This window comes from Hyla sarda, chromosome 7 (assembly GCF_029499605.1).
Source record: "Hyla sarda isolate aHylSar1 chromosome 7, aHylSar1.hap1, whole genome shotgun sequence".
NCBI classification, from domain to species: Eukaryota; Metazoa; Chordata; class Amphibia; order Anura; family Hylidae; genus Hyla; species Hyla sarda.
Window position 1 is genome coordinate 119976607 of NC_079195.1, and position 17235 is coordinate 119993841.

Consider the following 17235-nt stretch of genomic DNA (forward strand, 5'->3'; position numbering starts at 1 on the left):
AACCTGACAGGGCCTACAGGTAGTACAAGAATGTGTACCTGTACTGGGACATCACAACATAATACTGGTAAACAGACAAACTGTACTTCTCCTTATCATAGCAGTTGGGTATAGTTCCCTGATGTGATGCTGTTCTTGTCCTGCTGACTGCCCTCATGACGGACGCTGACAGCTGTTGCTGTGTGTATCGGAAGTTACTTTCTCTATGCATCTCTCACTTCGTAAAATTTCCAGTAAATTAGTGTTTAGTGCACATGTATTTGTGAGATACCTGAATCTGGATGGTTGTCCCATCTCCTTACCTCTGGCTTTTCCAGCTATTCTTTTTTATTAAGTGTGAACCCGACCTTATACACTCATTGTGATACTTATAAAGATACATAGAAAAAAGTACACAGAAAGTGTGCACTGTACAGGGCAATCTCATTTCCAGCAATGGGACTCTGCTGCACCAGAATTTTCCAGTGGAATTTTAAAATGGAAATTTTGTAGTGTGAACTTGGCTTAAAGGGGTACTCCGGCCCTAAGACATCCTATCCCCTATCCAAAGGAGAGGGGATAAGATGCCTGATCGTGGAGGTCCCGCCGCTAGGGACCCCTGCAATCTTTCATGCAGCACCCCGTTATCATCAGCCTCTGGAGTGTGACAGCCGCCACTCCCCCTCCCATAGGCTTGCATTGAGGAGGCAGAGCCGTAACCTCACGATACTCCGGCCCCGTGATTGTGATTCATCAGACCCAGAGCGAACATCGGCTGAGGGTAACGGCTGATGATAATGTATGTGTATACCTGTACAGGAGCCCCAGGATAATGTGCATGTACCTGTACAGGAACCCCATGATGATGTGCATGTACCTGTACAGGAGCCCCACGATGATGTGCATGTACCTGTACAGAAGCCCCAGGATAATTTCTGGGTATCTGTACAGGAGCCCCAGGATAATGTGCATGTACCTGTACAGGAGCCCCAGGATAATGTGCGTGTGCCTGTACAGGAGCCCCAGGATGATGTGCATGTACCTATACAGGAGCCCCAGGATGATGTGCGTGTACCTGTACAGGAGCCCCAGGATGATGTGCATGTACCTGTACAGGAGCCCCAGGATGATGTGCGTGTACCTGTACAGGAGCCCCAGGATAATGTTTTTGTACCGGAACAGGAGCCCCAGGATGATGTGCGTGTACCTGTACAGGAGCCCTAGGATGATGCTCGTATATCTGTACAGGAGCCCCACAGAGTCACAGAGCCGGCCCCTTTCCAGATGCTCATCCCAGAGCAGTGTCTCTCCGTCCAGCTGTGTTATAACGGGCCACACCCACTCCCTGATACCGACCAATCACAAGGGCCGACATTCTCATTGACATGACTGTCTTGGTTGTCACAACTCCAAAGGAAAGTCAGCTGAACAAGTGCATGGACATTCAAATTAGTGGCCTCTGTCTCCAGTCAGCCATGTAGTGTACATATACAGTCATGGCCGTAAATGTTGGCACCCCTGAAATTTTTCAAGAAAATGAAGTGTTTCTCACAGGAAAGGATTGCAGTAATGCATGTTTTGCTATACACATGTTTATTCCCTTTGTGTGCATTTGAACTAAACCAAAAAGGGAGAAAAAAGGCAAATTGGACATATTGTCACGCCAACTCCAAAAATGGTCTGGACAAAATTATTGGCACCCTTTCAAAATTGTGGAAAAATAAGATTGTTTCAAGCATGTGATGCTTCTTGAAACTCACCTGGGGCAAGTAACAGGTGTGGGCAATCAGGGGCAGACTGACCGGCAGGTCCTATCGGACATAGTCCGAGGGCCGGCCGGGTTAAGGGCCCGCCACCGCCGCTACTGAGGATCTGGGACAGACAGCGCTGCCTTCTCTGGTATGTGCGATACATGCACATACAGGAGAAGGCGTCCCCTCTGTCTGAGCCACATCTGCAGCTCACACAGAAGAGACATGACCTCCGCCCCCACGCAGCACGCAGTACAGGTGCCGATGACGTCACTCATCGGCACCTGTACTGTGGAGGGGAGCAGACACGGGTCCCTGCTGCTGAGGAGATTGCTGCGTGGGACGTCAGGTGAGCATAACTTTTTTTTTTTTTTAACTCCTATACCTATGGGGAAGAGGGGGGGTGGTAACTCTGCCTATAGCTATGGGGAAGGGGGGATAGCTCTGCCTATACCTATGGGATAAAGGCGGGGGTTACTCTGTCTATACTTATGGGGAAGGGGGGGTAACTCTGCCTATACCTATGGGGAAAGGGGGGGTAACTCTGCCTATACCTATGGGGAAAAGGGGGGTGGGTAACTGCCTATACCTATGGGGAAAGGGGGGATAACTGCCTAAATTATGGGGAAAGGGGGGGGTAACTCTGCCTATACCTATAGGGAAGGGGGGGGGGTAACTCTGCCTATACCTATGGGAAAGGGGGGGTAACTCTGCCTATACCTATGGGGGAAGGGGGGGGTAACTCTGCCTATACCTATGGGGAAAAGGGTGGGTGGGTAACTGCCTATACTTATGGGGAAAGGGGGAGGGGGTAACTCTGCCTATACCTACGTGGAAAGGGGGGGTAACTGCCTACACCTATTGGGAAAGGGGGGGGATAACTGCCTAAACCTATGGTAAAAGGGGGGGGGGTAACTCTGCCTATACCTATAGGGAAGGGGGGGGTAACTCTGCTTATACCTATGGGGAAGAGGGGGGGTAACTCTGCCTATACCTATGGGGAAAGGGGGGGTAACTCTGCCTATACCTATGGGGAAAGTGGGGGGGGGTAACTCTGCCTATACACACGGGGAAAGGGGGGGGCTCTGCTGCCTATACCTAAGGAGAAAGGGGGGTTATCTCTGTTCCTATACCTATTAGGAAGGGGGGTTAACTCTGCTGCATATGTCTACAAGGAAGGGGAGGGGTTAACTGCTGTCTACCTACAGGGAAGGGGGATTTAACTCTGTTGCCTATACGTGCAGGGAAGGGGGGGTTAACTCTGCTGCATATACCTACGGGGAATGGAGGCCACCTAACTTTATACCTGGATGCCTATCTACTCACCTACATACCAGGCTATCTAAGCCTAAGCCAGTTGTTAAGAGATCCACATGGCGGTCTTATCCGGACTGAGAATAAAAGGAAAGAGGACGCCACTGATCAGAAAAGACGTAATTGTGAGTCCCAAAATGTAACTGTAATCATTTATATGGTATACACATCCTGTGTACAGCTGGTATCTACTGCTATATGGTGCTGTATATAATCACTTATATTGTATACAGATCCTTTATAGTATACTGGTCTGTGTACAGTGGTTTTATTCCAGTACAGTATGGCGGTATTATCCAGTTATTGTGTGGTGGTATATATTTACTCCTTGTATACCAGTATGATTGGTCATGGAAATTTACCTACATTAAAGTGTAGCTTATCTCCCTGGACATGGAGGGAAGAGAAAAATTGATGAAAGATGTCAATGCAGGATAGTCCAGATGGTGGATAAGCAGCCCCAAACAAGTTCCAAAGATATTCAAGCTGTCCTGCAGGCTCAGGGAGCATCAGAGTCAGCGCAAACGATCCATCGACATTTAAATGAAATGAAACGCTATGGCAGGAGACCCAGGAGGACCCTACTGCTGACACAGAGACATAAAAAAGCAAGACTAGATTTTTCCAAAATGAACTTGAGTAAGCCAAAATCCTTCTGGGAAAGTGTCTTGTGGACAGATAAGACCAAGATAGAGCTTTTTGGTAAAGCACATCATTCTACTGTTTACTGAAAATGGAATGAGGCCTACAAAGAAAAGAACACAGTACCTACAGTGAAATATGGTGGAGGTTCAATGATGTTTTGGGGTTGTTTTGCTGCCTCTGGCATTGGGTGCCTTGAATGTGTGCAAGGCATCATGAAATCTGAGGATTACCAATGGATTTTGGGTCGCACTGTACAGCCCAGTGTCAGAAAGCTGGGTTTGCATCCAAGATCTTGGGTCTTGCAACAGGACAATGACCCCAAACATACGTCAAGAAGCAACTAGACAGAAGAAGCGGCTGGGCACTGCAGGCAAGGAAGGTAAGTGGATATATCCAACACGGTGTATATATGGCGGTGGGGGTGGGATGAAACATGAAGCAGGGTACAGCGTGGTGCTCACATATAGCAATTGCAGTAATCTTCAAATGTGCAGAAAAAAAAAGAAAAAATTGGGGCACACACCTGTTTGACTTGCTTGAAGTGGTTTATTTCAGTAGATTCTGATCCAACATCCCGACACCCCTAAACCAAACAGAGCTGGAGCGGCAGGAGCTATTCACCTGGACGACCGAACAGTTCCACGCTGACGGGCATTTCTTTAGGTCCACGGTGGTCAACATGGACCTGAGGAAACGCCCGTCAGCGTGAAACTGTGCGGTCGTCCAGGTGAATAGCTCCTGCCGCTCCAGCTTTGTTTGGTTTAGGGGTGTCGGGATGTTGGATCAGAACTACTGAAATAAACCACTTCAAGCAAGTCAAACAGGTGTGTGCTCCAATTTTTTCTTTTTTTTTCTGCACATACGTCAAAAAGCACCCAGAAATGGATGGCAACAAAGCGCTTGAGAGTTCTGAAGTTTCCAGCAATGAGTCCAGATCTAAATCCTATTGGACACCAGTGGAGAAATCTTAAAATTGCTGTTGGGAAAAGGCGCCTTCCAATAAGAGAGACCTGGAGCAGTTTGCAAAGGAAGAGTGGTCCAACATTCCGGCTGAGAGGTGTAAGAAGCTTATTGATGGTTATGCAACCAAATATTAAGTTAAGGGTGCCAATAATTTTGTCCAGCCCATTTTTGGAGTTTGGTGTTACATTATGTCCAATTTGCTTTTTTTCCCTCCCCTTCTTGGTTTATTTCCACAAATGGAATAAACATGTCTATAGCAAAACATGTGTTACTGTAATCCTTTCCTGTGAGAAATACTTGATTTTTGGCCATGACTGTATATGTACACTACATGGCTGACTGAGGCCACTGATTTGAATGTCCATGCACTTGTTCAGCTGACTTCACTTTGGAGTTGTGACACCCAGGACAGTCATGTCAATGAGAATGTCGGCCCTTGTGATTGGTCGGTATCAGGGAGTGGGTGTGGCCCGGTATAACACAGCTGGACGGAGAGACACTGCTCTGGGATGAGCATCTGGAAAGGGGCCGGCTCTGTGACCAGGGCTCATTGGCTGCGGCTGGGGGCGCCCGCTGCCTGCAATAAAGTGAATGGCAAAAGTGAATGGGAACTAGTCGGCTGGAATCTCCGCTCTGCATGTGAGATACAAGCTCAGCCAAGGGCGCCCGGGAAACAGGAGAGGACTTAACTATCCCCAATAAGTCTGCTGTATCAGGCCAGGATCTGCAGGGATTACACCGGGAGAGCTTCAGCACAGCCTTGTAAGTCACCAGCTCTTCTTATATCTTATGGGGGAGAAGTCTGCAATTCTGGAGAACACAGGACACTGCTCCTCTCATCAAGTATATATACGTATAGAACATGTGCACACGTGCTATAACCCACACATCTGTTTTATGTATATATATATATATATATATATATATATACTGTATATCATATTAAAATTCTATAAACAGTATATAGCTCTAGAAAAAAAAGCTATTTATTCCAAAAGTTTTTGATATTACTAAACTACGTACACACACACACACACAGACACACACACAGACACACACACAGACACACACACACACATATATATATAAATGTAAATATATAGTATTGAGATACTATATACTGTACATAACTATATACAGTGCACTGTTCCTATAATGTCTAATAATACCGGACCACTGAAAAGAGTATTCCATATACCATCTAATCTAATATCTATCTGTTTATCGATCTAACTTTCTATTTTATATCTATTTATATAATTTCTATCATCTGTCTGTTTCTGTATATCTAATCCAACATCTATCTATCTGTCTATCTATATATCTAATTTAACATCTATCTATCAATCAATCTATCTATCTATCATCTATCTGTCTATATATCTAATCCAACATCTATCTATCTATCAATCTCTCTCTCTCTCTCTCTCTCTCTCTCTATATATATATATATATATATATATATATGTATATATATAATTTAACATCTATCTATCATCTATCTGTCTATATATCTAATCCAACATCTATCTATCTATCTATCTATCATCTATCTATCTATCATCTATCTATATATCTAATTTAACATATATCTATCATCTATCTATATATCTAATTTAACATCTATCTATCATCTATCTATTTATCTATCTATCATCTATCTATCATCTATCTATATATCTAATTTAACATATATCTATCATCTATCTATCTATCTACCTATCTATCACCTATCTATCTATCTACCTATCTATCACCTATCTATCTATCTATCTATCTATCTATCTATCTATCTATCATCTATCTATATATCTAATTTAACATCTATCTATCATCTATCTATCTATCTATCTATCATCTATCTATCTATCGGTTTCTATATATCTGATTTAACATCTATCTATCGGTTTCTATACATCTGATTTAACACCTATCTATCGCAGTGTTTCGCAGCCAGGGTGCCTCCAGCTGTTGCAAAACTACTACTCCCAGCATGCCCGGACAGCCTTCGGCTGTCCGGGCACGTTTGGAGTTGTAGTTTTGCAACAGCTGGAGGCTCTCTAGTTGGGAAACCCTGATCTACAGCATCGCCTCTGCTATGAGCTGCCTGATATAATGACATCACATATTTGTAAGTAATAATAAGTAAAACAATAAAGACTAATCCATCCGGTTAATCCCACAGCCATGATTGATGAATGTCCATGTACCCAGTGAGGGGTCCCTAGCCTGGGACTGTGGTGTAGAGTGGGATCCACAGTGGAGGAGCTGGGAGTTGTGGGGCTGCAGCAGCTGTGGGAGGGATGATATTTATATAAAGATCTGGCTCTTGTTTACACCAAAAGTGCACAATTCTTGGACTGCACAGAAAACTGTTTATGTGAAACGAGTTATGAAGAAGACAGAAAAACACTCATTTCCAGGATAGGGATACGAAAAGCACAGGAAACTACAAGAATAACGTATAAACTTGGTATTTATGGGCAGTGGAGTGCTACTGCTGCTACAGAGCCTCTTTCCCCAGGGACATAACTTATACTAAAATACACAAAATAATACAATTCTAATTCTGTCTATAATCTGTTCTATCAATAATATAAGGAGTTCTGTCAGGAAGCAGTAAGTTATGGAATAAAAGGTTATTGGCAGGATAATGATGTATTATATCACTAGGTTTGCTGAGACAATGTGATAGCTCTCTCGGTGGTTTTTCTGCTATATGTCTGCTCTTCTGTACATTTTCTGGTTATTAGAGATGTGTTTACAATACTTGGTATAACAGCTGCAGTATTGAAAGATATCCCGGCAGCTGCTGCGGGCTGACATGCCAGGAGAGCTGAGAACTCAGCCCAGAGCACGGCTCCAGCCATAAACTTCCTCCTATACATATGTGTCCTGGGATATATATGTGTCTATGTTACTTATACAGCATATACACATTCTTCACTGGGGAGGGGGGAGACACTAGCACCAACAGTCCTGCTAGAAATATATCAATAGAGATGTATTAGTAAGAACATTCTGTATATATATATATATATATATATATATATATATATATATATATATATATAATGCAAAATCATCTGTAGTTGCAGTATCTTGTAATACCTTTTTTATTGGACTAACAGCATTTTGTAGAGAAGCTTTCGGGATTCCTCCCTTTATCAAGTCCAAAGCAAATCAGAGCTCACAAGGGGAAAACACAGGTTCTATCTCACAAAATATGCAGGGGTTAAAACAACATATTTTGTGAGATAGAATGTGTGTTTTCCCCTTGTGAGCTCAGAAATGCTTATGACTTGATAAAGGGAGGAATCCCGAAAGCTTGTCTCTACAAAATCTTGTTAGTCCAATATAAAAGGTATTACAAGATACTGCAACTACCGATGATTTTGCTTTTTGTATGACTGGACTAATACAGCTAGTCCTAACTACTATATATATATATATATATATATATATATATATATATATATATATATATATATACACGTTTTATGATACAGAAATAAGTTATTACTCTCACTGTATCTTTCATAGTGTGCAGGTTATACCTAGTTAAATAGACAGAAATTGAGATTATCAAAAAATTACTTTGAAGTCTATACATGTAAAACATGATAGATATTAGGTAGATAGAAAGGTAGATAGATATTAGGTAGATAGATAGATATTAGGTAGATAGAAAGGTAGATAGATAGATATTAGGTAGATAGATAGATAGATATTAGGTAGATAGAAAGGTAGATAGATATTAGGTAGATAGATAGATAGATAGATAGATAGATAGATAGATAGATATAAGGTAGATAGATGTTAGATAGATAGATATTAGGTAGATAGATAGATATTAGTTAGATATTAGGTAAATAGATAGATAGATATTAGGTAAATAGATAGATAGAAAGATGGATAGATATTAGGTAGATTGATGTGAGATAGATAGATATTAGGTAGATAGATATTAGGTAGATATATATTAGGTAAATAGATAGATATATAGATATTAGGTAGATAGATATTAGGTAGGTAGATAGATATTAGGTAGATAGATATTAGGTAAATAGATAGATATTAGATTGATAGATATTAGGAAGGTAGATAGATATTAGATAGTTAGATATTAGGTAGATAGATATTAGGTAGATAGATATTAGATAGATATTAGATAAATAGATAGATATTAGATAGATAGATAGATAGATAGATAGACATAATTAGTAAATAGAAAAATAAATGTAAAGATTACTTGGATATAAGTTAAATGATTAGATTCATATGAGGGATATATATATTAGATGGCTGAAAGATATACGGATATAATATAGATATGACTAGCGAGAGATCCTATATTAGATTAATATGAGATATAGATATTAGATATAAATTACATGGATGATAGATAGACCTGTTATAAGTCAAGGGAGAGAGATACATGTGATATATTAATACATTATACTCTCCACGCACATTATCTCTGAAACGAAGCTCAAGCAGGAGGAATAGATATTGGTATTTTCGTATTTTCTCCCCTATCATTCTGTATATATATATATATATATATATATATATATATATATATATATATATATTCTGCGGTTGTGCTGCAGCTGTGAGTCTGGGCTCCCTTGGGATATAAAGCAGAGAAGTGCTGCTTTGGGGTCAGTATTGTATGTACATGGCTGTGGGATTGGGCACACCTGTCACCCAGAAGCCCCTTGGACGATTTATGAATGCTTCAGGAAGGAAATGCTGGTAAAAATGTACTCTGAGATTTTCATGATTTAACAGGAACCAGACTGTAGCCTGGGATTACCACCCATGGATAGCAGGTAGTAGCATATTCCACGGTACTGTATTTACAGGCCCCTGCTCCCACCCATTAGTCAATGGGGCCATCAATAATACATAGAGCCACTTCATCATGTACACTTATTTCTTATATTGACCACTCAGATCCCTGTGTCTACATGCTGTGTGGTCCAGAAAGGACAGTGTTAATCCTGAGATGATGGGGTCACTTCCAGCAGCCATAAATCCCCTCTGTTATTACTCAACTTTCCAGTGGCTTCCGGTCCTGTTATCATTTATGGCATATTATGTGCACTCCATATACATATGTCAAATACTGTGTGTGTGTGTGTATGTGTATATATATATATATATATATATATATATATATATATACCACCTATTCTGGGGGAGCTGTAATCCCGCAGCAGATATGGCAGTATAAGGGTCGGGCAGTCTATAACAGTGCTTCCCAACCAGGGTGCCTCCAGCTGTTGCAAAACTACAACTCCCAGCATGCTGGGAGTTGTAGTTTTGGAACAGCTGGAGGCACCCTGGTTGGGAAGCACTGGTCTGTAAATGCAGCTCTCAGCATCCACTATAATAGAAAAGTTTTCTGCTGTAACAAAGGCTACGATGTGCTGCGGGTTCAGCTCTGGTCACAGGGAAAAGTGACAGCTGCAGGTGCCGCTCTGGGGCCCCAGGGGCTCATGGAAAAAACACGCAAGCCAGTGTTTTCCAACCAAGGTGCCTCCAGCTGTTGCAAAACTACAGCTCCCAGCATGCCCGCACAGCCATAGGCTGTGCGGGCATGCTGAGAGTTGTAGTTTTGCAACAGCTGGAGGCAACCTGGTTGGAAAACACTGACGCACCCAGGACTTGATTGGGTGATCTCTGCCCTCTATTGTCTACCCCTGGTCTTCAGCCCCGGGGACGCAAATTTATGCAGGATTATATAATATAATTTAATGTAACATAACAATCTGAATATTAGCCACTAAAACCAACGCACAATAGACTGATTCATGTCAAATAACCATAGCAGCAATAGTCATGGTCGCTAGAAATGGAATGAAATAATAACAGTGCAATTACAATGATAAAAATAACATAAAAGCATAATAACGCTAATCAACAACCAGTGCAATATTAACTTATTATATTAATTGACAATTATATATTGACAAATATATTTTGGACTATTGACAAATATACTTTGGACTATTGACAAATATACTTTGGACTATTGACAAATATAGTTATTTTACCTGGTTTTATGTTACTGTTATGTATTGTTCTTATATTAAAATGCTTATTAAAATGTATTTGAAAAAAAAATATTTATATATACATAATAATAAAAATGATAATAATTGACAATAGATATGAAAATCCGGTTAAAAATAAAATCACATCACAAAAATACAAAAATCATATAAACGATGATATTCTATAAAAATGTCACACGACACCCCTACACAACCAAAGCATTGTAAAAGAGGACATTACACATAAAACATTTTTGTACACTGTTTCCCAATCAGGGTACCTCCAGCTGTTGCAAAACTACAACTCCCAGCATGCCCGGACAGCCTTCGGCTGTCCGGGCATGCTGGGAGTTGTAGTTTTGCAACAGCTGGAGGCACCCTGGTTGGGAAACATTGTTGTATGTTATGGCTGCAAATGAAAACATGAAACGATAGATGAGCATTAGAATGATCGTAGGGGGGGAAACATTTATGACAGATCAGGGGGCAAAAGGATTTTCATAGCTGATCCCAAAAGATGTGTTTGGAAATAGATACAGCTGTGTGTCCTACATCATAGGCTGGCATCCATTCTTGCTATAATATTTGTGGATTGTATAACACTGCACTATATACATAATACATACTACTGTATAGTCCTGTTTATAAAACATTGTAGCTTTTATGACTAGTTTATATTCGTGTGGATGTTGCACTGGAATATGCAATGATCGGTTTTTATATAGACTGGCCAAAATCAATTAACATGTTCATACTGAATTTATAGGTTTTGATAAAAATCTACACTAAATTGTTTAAGGTTTTGATCTATGAACCTTGTATATTTTGATATAACACAACACGAGATTGTCTAAGATGTTACTATTTATGTGAGTAAATTAACCCTATTGAATACTATTATTACAAGTTGCTATTTCTATGCAGATCTACAGTGAATACTGTTCCAACAGCATCGCATTTATATGCATAACATAGCAATAGATTAAACTTGGGATATAACCCTGCACTAGATATTGTTAAACACACACACACATATATATTTGTGTGTATGTGTGTGAGTGTGAGTGTGGGGGGGTTAACACTGTATTGTATTCGCAAAGGATACTGTTTATTCATGATTTTACATTGCACTATGTTTATTAGATCTTCCTAATAAAAAAAGTTTACATATATATATATATATATATATATATATATAAACATAAATAAATAAATAAAAAATAAATAAAAAAATACATAGAAACATTGTACATATGAACGTGGTATTCTATATCAGTTTCTATGTATGTATGTGTGTATGTATGTATTGGTACTGACTTTTTATTGTTGAAATTGTAAACCTTGCAATGGCAAAATGATATAATGTTCAGCCAAAATAATGTTACATCATTTACCATTACTAACATTTAGTAGGGTAACATGGTGTATGTGCACAAAAACAAAAAAAAATAAAAAAAAAATAAAAAAACAACCAGACAACCAACCGACCCAATTTTATTTAGGTATCATTATAATAGATGTATATGTGTATGTACAGTATTACATTGTACTATATTTTGTTAAAAACACTTACATATTCTGAAAGGTTTCTATGTGTATGGCAGAGCAATGCAGGGGTTCCTATTTGTATGTGGTAGATATCACACTGCACTTGGTGCTTGAACAGGTTTAGATTTCTTTTTAGAGCAATACATTACACATTATTAGTGTGTGTGGCATGATGCTGCAGTTGATACTGTTATAACAGTATTTTTTATTAATGTGTGGTATACCAGTACACCGGATACTGTTAGATCAGGTTTATATTTGTGTTTATGAAGTAATAACACTTATTATCAAATTTATAGTTCTGTATGGAGTAAAAGCACACTGGATATTGTAATATCATGTGTGTGTGTGTGTGTGTGTATATATATATATATATATATATATATGTATATATATATATGTGTGTGTATGAAGTGAAACAGTGCTGGATATTACTACAACAGCTTTGTACTCTGTTTCGTTTAAATAAACAGCATACTGGATATTTTTGTAACATGTTTTATTTATGTTAATTAAAAATAATAATTTTCATTTGTATAGTGCACACATTTTCTGCAGATCTCTCTCTCTCTATGTTTATATATATATATATATATATATATATATATATATATATATATATATATGTGTGTGTGTGTGTATGAAGTGAAACAGTGCTGGATATTACTATAACAGCTTTGTATTCAGTTTCTTTAAAATAAACAGCATACTGGATATTTTTGTAACATGTTTTATTTATGTTAATAAATAATAATAATAATAATTTTCATTTGTATAGTGCACACATTTGCTGCAGATATCTCTCTATCTCTATCTATCTATCTATCTATCTATCTATCTATCTATTGACAATAATCAGACATTACAGAAATACACCCTAGTTATTAAATTAGGACACTGCTGATTGATAGTGTTTGTGTGTGTATTTTGTGTGTGTGTGTGTGTGTTGGGGGGGGGGGGGGATTGCTAGTAAGTGTTAGTTGTAGGGGAGACCAGTTAGGAAATGTTAGAAAAAAAAATGTGTTCTAGGACATGCTTAAAACTGTGGATGTTAGGATTGAATCTGATTGTCTGAGGAATTGAATTCCAGAGTTCTGGTGCAGCATGAGAAGTTCAGATTATGGTAGATGTAAGTACAATGGATACTATTATATTAGGTTTAGCTGTGTATTAAGTAAATGACACACTGGATACTTTTATATCAGGTTTAGCTGTGTATTTAGTAATAACACACTAGATACTACGTATTATATCCAGTTTATACCTATATGTATGAAGGAACAGCCCAATTGATGCTACCATCTAGTACCCAGTATTTATCTTTTGGGTGAGATAATAGTGCAATAGATACAGTTTATATGGAATATTGCAAAATAAATAGTGTGCAAATAGTGCAGAATTACAGTGAACAATAATCTAATAGATGTATATGTGTTCATGGTTCATCATTACATTATGTTTATGATAAATATAATATATGTATGATCTAACACTGTACTAAAAAAGTATATAATCGGCACAACTTATGTGTATGATATAATACTGTACTAGATATCTTCATAATAGGTTTCATATATCTGTTATTTAACTCTGCACTGGATGAGTTTATAACAAATATGACTTATGTTTTAAAACACTGCATTGAATATGTTTATAATAGGTATATGTGAGATATAATAACTCACTGGATATTGTTATAAGAGGTTCATTCATTTCGTTTTACTTGTATATGATAAAAACAATTACATGGCTGCATTACCCTATTTGAATATGACTGCAATATAGAATGCAAGGGTGCTAGTTTTTTTGCTGGAATTATTAACCCATATCTGTTACCGATAGATGAGGAGGCTTCTTCAGTGCTGTCTAAAGTTACTTCAAGTCTTATAGACCTTTTCCCTATGCACTGTAAATAGAGATCTGTATTAGTTAGGATATTGTGTAACATGAATGCAATAACTTGTCAGCACCAGACAATCTACTATGTATTAGATCATAGAAGTTTCCTGGAAAGGAAAAGCTCAGTAGTCACAGGATTGCCTATTGGATGACCTGTCTGTCCACTAACATGTGTCATGCTTGACAATGAGGTACATATGCATTCTCTTACCCATGTATCACAGTATATTGCAGCTTTGTGTACTATATGAAACAATAAGTGACAACATAGCCAGCAGCAGGAGGATATTCATTTTTATTAGAAAAGTCAAGGCTGATTTAGTGATATTGTTAAAGACAGTTGTATAAGAGTAGAAATACATGACAGCATTTTAAAATTGAACTGTTCTTGTCCATTGGGACATTTTCCTAAACATTTGAACACAGTCCTATTGACAATGGTAATAAAGACATCTAGTTGTTAATTCTTTTTAATACATTTTCAGGAGTAATACCAGAGAAACAGCACAGTATAGTAAGGAAAAGGTGTTCCAGAATTGTTAATGCATCATGAATACAAGTATATTAGTAAACCAGACATACCAGGGGAGCAGACATGGCCTCTTTAGGTGTCTTCATTACTTGTGTGTCTGCCCACCTCTTCATAGTGCTGCAGCAGGAATGATTTATATGGATAAGGGGCGGGCGAAATGGCCAGAAGATGATGGCAGACAAGTGAAGAAATGAAGATCCAGCTCCCAGAACGAAAAATGGATTAAAACTTAACGTTTAATTCATGCACATTAAAAATGGTATTCCAATAAAATGGAAGGTGACATGTCACAAAAAAAAAAAAAAGCAGGAGTGAAACGCCGACACGTTTCGAGCCTAAGCTCTTGATCATGGCAATAATACCATCCAAACAGGGGTGTAAATACAAAATACTCGAAACGCGTAGTGGTTTCACTCCTGCTTTTTATTGAGTGTCACCTTCTGTTTTATTGGAATACCATCTTTAATGTGCACAAATTAAACGTTAAGTTTTAATAATTCTTTTTCTTCTGGGAGCTGGATCTTCGTTTCTTCCTTTGTCTGCATTCATTGGGGAAGAGCGGTTCCCTGCATCCGTGCCTCCGGGCTACATATCTAATGCCTGATGCTATATGAAGGCCAGGGGAGCTGATCTATGACTTTTTTCTTTTGCTAGAAGATAACAGTGCCAGGATTGCTAAAAGAGCAATGTGAACACCCCATTGCTAGTTTCTCATAATTTGCATATATACATTTTGCTACCTGGAATAGGGTGAGAGAAACATTGTTAGAAATAGGGTCACTAACACATTAAACATGTATATTAGTTTGGTGCTGGAATTGGTTGATTTCCCTGGAGTTCCCCTTTAAGGGGGACCTGTAGCCAACCCCCAAAACACATAAGAAAACTATCATTTTATAGCTTGGAGTACCCTGATACACATTTTTTATAGTTTCTTATGTGTGTCTGACAGTTTAGGGAATTGTAAGATGGGCATTAAATAAATTTTAATAATGGGAGTTAATATCAGGTATTGGGCGGGATTATACAGTCAGGAGTGTGTATGTTTTACATTGAGGAGCATGTATGCCTTATGTTTACCCCCTTACTGTATAATTTTGCTCATCACCTGTTAGGAGTGGGAGTCCATTTGATTCCCTGAATTGTCAAAAAACTAAAAAGCTAAATATCTCAGGAATGGGGGATTTATCAAAAACCTATAAAAGGATGTATAATCAGGACACCCTAGGCTATATAGTAACATTTTATTTTTAGGGGTTGGCTACAGGTTCACTTTAAATGGGTATCCTAGCCCTGAAAAAACATATCTCCTATCCAAAGTCTGACTCTGCCCCCTCCCTTCCACCATAGGGGATAGGGGATACGTTTTTTTAGGGCTGGAATACCACTGGAAGGCATTATCAATAGAATCTTTTGTAGATACCTACACTATCCAAAGTATTTTATGACAATCTTAAAGGAGTAAAAGCTGCTGCTTTCATACTGGTTTCATGCAGTTGAAGCTCCTTAGATATTAATGAAAAGTTACAGTGGATCTGTGTTTTAAGCAAATAAAATATAAAAAGACCACCAAATGGTTTAGAACACGCTATTTTATTTATTTATTTATTTATTTCGTCATATTTTTGACTAATACATTGAGCCAAAGAATAGATGGACAAGACTTAGAGGTCCATGTCTAGGACTCCATTGAGGGCAGAAATACATCACAATGGTAAATTGTGGGACAAAAGTCTTATTTGTTCATTAGTGAGGAATTATTCATAAGGTCATTGCGAAATCCTCTTTTTACCTATTTGCATTGCTAGGTCTTTAGAGGTGACCTGTTTGTCTACCTAATGTATGCAAATTAGCTGCCTGGGTTACAAGTCATATAATTCTCTATGGAACCAGACAGCCACCAGGGCAGTACTTTTTGACTTTTTGTACTTGTCTCAACTGTGGGAGGAGTGGCATAAATATATGGTACAACCATTAAAGGTTTTATATAGATATGTGGGTGAAGGCCCTAATCTATTATAACGTAACTTTCAGGTGTACTATAAGTGGTTGTTCACTACTATGGCATATATGGCAGTACAAGTACAGTACAAATAAAAATGGTATATGTGAATGTTCCCTCTGATATATAACATTGATTATCTTGCGACGATAGCATCTGTCAAGAGGTGGGATCTATAGGGCAGCAGGTGAACAGTCAGTACATAACTTTGACTAAGGGTCAAATTGTGATGGCTAGACAACTTGGTCTGAGCATCTCCATAACAGCAGGCCTTGGGGAGGGGGGGAGGGGGGGTCCTGTTATGTGGTCCTTGGTACCTACCAAATGTGGTCCATGAAGGGTTAACTAATTAACTGCAGAAAGGGTCATGGGTATCTAGGTTTTTTGATGTATCAGTAGAGTAAAAGCAAACCTGTTTGGTCCCATTTAATATATACTGCAACAAGAACTGCTGAAAAAGTTAATGTTGACTATGATAGCAAAATGTCAGAACACAGTGCATCACACTTACTGCACATATGGCTGTGTAGCTGCATACAT

At 38.6% G+C, this 17235-nt stretch overlaps 1 protein-coding gene across 1 annotated transcript in view; it reads left to right on the top strand.

The window, feature by feature from the left end:
- Positions 1-5244: 5244 nt before the first annotated feature.
- The window catches only part of PITX3 (paired like homeodomain 3), a 90472-nt gene continuing 78481 nt past the window's right edge, over positions 5245-17235 (top strand). Inside the window, exon 1 of the mRNA XM_056529257.1 lies at positions 5245-5414. The gene's annotated coding sequence lies outside the window, so the exon portion shown is untranslated. The remainder of the gene's footprint in view (positions 5415-17235) is intronic.